Here is a 3,759-nt window from a genome sequence, read left to right as displayed (position 1 = left end):
TTATTACTGATATCTTCTATTTTGGTCTGTTATAAGCTGTAATAAATCAGTCTGTCTTTAATTGTTGAAATCTTGACATTTGGTTTATAATTACTAAATTCTGAATTAGTTAGTTGAACATGAATTCTTAATGTATGCCATGTATATCCTCTATGATGAAAAAAAAATCACTTGAGGACTTCTTGCCCTGTACTTTTTTTATTGTTATTGTTCATCTAAAAATTTACTAGAGTTGTCTTTGCTCAGCATTTCAGGTGTGAGTCTCAGTTTTATGTTTAAGTTTTGGTAAATGAGATGAGCTGAAAAATTCTCCAAATCAGAGAATGTGAAAAGCATCTTTCCATATGATTTGTGAAGAAGTGAAATCATTTATCAAATAATTCCAATAGTTTGTAATATTTATAGCAATGTTTGTTTAGTTTTTTCCTTTATTGCCTGATGTGATATAGCTATTAAGTGACAAGCTGTAAATCAGAGATTATCTATTTATCTTCTCATTGGAATTTCAAATAGCATTTTTTTTTAATTTGGGAATAATAAAGTTTGCATTGCTGTTTTTGGAGTTTCAAATGCTTTATAAGGGGCTGCATAGTGATGCAGTTGTTAGCACTGTTGCCTTGCAGTGAGGAGGTCCAGAGGTCTTTTTGCATGGAGTTTACATGTTCTCTCTATGCATGCCTGGATTCTCTCTGGATACTTCAGCTTCCTCCTACAGTCTAAAAACATGAATGTTAAGTTAATAGATCTGTCTAAATTGCCCTTTGTTCTGTGTGTGTGTGTGTATGTGTGTGTGTGCGTGTGTGTCTCTTACCCACACACACATGCACAGAAACAGGCAGAGGCCCCCTCACAAGCCTGTTAGAAAAACATAAGGATGTTAGAAAATGGATGTTTTATACGGGTGATCCGAGTATGATGGACATATAACAAAATGTTCATATGTATAAAAGTTTATACTTAATAACAATTATGTTTAATACTTTAGCTTAAAAGGGAATATAGCTGTTTTGTTGAATATAACTGCAAAATAACACCAAAAAACACTTTTAAAAAAATTGAATAGATGAAGTTATGCATCAAGCAATTAAAGAAATTATTATAACATTTATGCAGGAGAAATGTCTGTCAATTAATTCAACAAAAATATTTACTATACATCAGAAAATTCAGAAATTAAAATCCAGGGGTACTTTGTATTTTTCTCCACCAGAGGGAGCTACTCTACAGAAACTGAAATCATTTAATTTTTTGTGTTTTTATTTTTTCATATTTTTATTTCTTGCTTCTTTTATTTCCACTGTAAAGATTCAGTGTTATTAGGGTACTTCACTCCTCCATTAGCAAACTAGTGCAGATGTGGATGTCTGCCATTTTTCTTACAAAGATATCCATAAGTAGCTGTACAGATTGGTGTCAGTACTGTGCTTCAATGAATTTCATAAGGAATATCAATTCAGGAACAACAAACCTCATCATAATAAACTGTCAATTTCTATAGTATGCCATTATCCTGGCATACATGTGTGTTACAATTTCAGATTGGTGCAGGAGTTATCGTGCTATTTTAGTCATTTTAATTTACTGTGGGAATGAGTTTTGTTTTGGTTTTTTTGCCATTTCATGTCTTTATTTCCATTATCCAAATTGTATATTTTCAGAGCCAACCAATACTCCGCCTGCAGGAGAAACCAGGACAAAAATTAAAAATAGAATCTAATGAAAGAGCAAAATATTGAGATTGAAAGACAAAGTTCTGCGTCTTTAAAATGACACAAGGTGTTTATCAGCTTGTAATTCCTCTTTGGTGACAGCAGATGTCAGCAAAAGATTAGAACCCAACATTTAAGACTGGCACCAGCTTAAATGTCTCTTAAACGGACCTGCACATGTAAATACATTTGAAAATAATTTCTGGTGTATCTTGGCTAAAATTACCCCTTTTTTTTTTTTTTTTATAATATGACATTTATTATTCAACTTAGAGTTTGTATCACAAGGATACATTGTATGTTTGGGATTAAAATGAAAATCAAGGTAGAATGTTTGTAATAAGTCATTCATTACATTTTTAAACAAAATAATATATGTGCTAAACAATGAAGTTGTTATGTTATTTTATGTTTTGTATTTACTTATAAAGGCCACATCAGGTGACAAAGTTACAGTCACTTCTTTTTTATGGCCATAAAAACTGGTTAGTTTTTATGTTCTTAATGTTTGCTTTATTTCACCAAGCAAACATTCAGAACAGTTTCTTATTTACAATGTGAATGAATGTGCCAAACACAAAAAAAGGGGATGGGGAAGAGGACAACATTTACATACAATGAGCAGTGTATAGGTAAAAAAGGGGCATTGATAATAAAGCTTTGAATATCCAAGAAGCGTTGTTTTAGAGACTGGAAGGCTGTTTCAGTAGATGGACCAAAAGCATACAAGATGGTGTCGGTGTACCAGTGTAAAACACATTTACTAAGCGCTTATAGAGTTTCATTAATGTAAATGGAGAAGATACTGAAACCAAGGATGGAACCCTGTGGGACACCTTTGGAAACGAGAAGAAACTGAGAATACTCAACTACTGCACCCTGACAGGTATTGTTGTGTATTTGATAAAACTACATTATTCAATTGTACTGTTTAGTGTTCTATGTGGAAAAACACCAAGTGTGGTATATGAACGCATTGATCTATGTTCTTTAGCAAAAGTCACGTTCTATTGAGGTTCCGTTGAGTTTATATAGTTAAGTTATGAGAAAGAACATAACATACTGGATGTGGCTTCCTAGCAAGCAAACTACAGAGAGAATATGAGTAACAAACACTACACGGAAAAATGTCGGGAGGCGTTGGACAAATTAACACTTTTGATAACGGCACAGAGGACTGGACAACATATGTGGAGTGAGTTGAACAGTCCTGTCTGGCTAACAAAGAAGAGGATGAGAGGAAAGTTGCTGTGTTACTGAGTGTAATGGGAGCGAAAACTTATAACTTGCTGCGCAGCCTCATCACAAGTGGCGAAAAAAAAAAAGAAAAAGAAATCCTGCAATTACAATAGGCCTTTGCCAGCACTTCGCTGCTCGGGCCTAAATATAAGGATGCAATATGGCTCACACCTAAAGTACAAGGGGTTAAGTGAAAGATGGAATTGGATACTGGTCAGCCCTCTCACTGATTTCATTTAGCATGGTGCATTTAGGGACCTTTTGCCTCAAGGTCCCTAAATGCAGCCAAGCGTAATTACGCACACATAGACAGCGCTAGGTCTGTTGTGGGGAGGGAAGAAGTTCAATCAATATTTATATGGAAGACACTTCACTCTGATCACAGACCACCGACCACTGGTTCATCTTTAACCCTCAGAAAGGTGTTCCAACTATGGCTGCAGCACGATTACAGCGATGGGCGTACAACATTGAATTAAAGGGACAAAACTGCATGGAAACGCAGATGGACTTTAACGTCTTCCACAAACGCAAACCACTGAAGAAACTACTGAACCAGCAACTGTGTTTCACATTGCACAAATAGAACCTCTGCCTGTGACAAGTGCTCAGGTAAAAAGAGAAACAAGTCAAGACACAATCTTGTCCAAAGTATATGATTTTACTGTGAATGACTGGCCATTGTCCAGTGACACTCAGTTCTCTGTGTACTCCAGCCGCAAAGACCAGCTATCAGTTTGCCAAGGATGTGTCATGTGGGAAACCCTAGGAGTTATGTTTGGTGACCAAGCATAGACTGTGAAATAGAGAA

Source organism: Poecilia latipinna, unplaced genomic scaffold, assembly GCF_001443285.1.
Source record: "Poecilia latipinna isolate Pla-1442-1.1 unplaced genomic scaffold, P_latipinna-1.0 Scaffold1949, whole genome shotgun sequence".
NCBI lineage: Eukaryota > Metazoa > Chordata > Actinopteri > Cyprinodontiformes > Poeciliidae > Poecilia > Poecilia latipinna.
The sequence above is the reverse complement of the archived record's forward strand: the minus strand, read 5'-3'. Positions refer to the sequence as shown.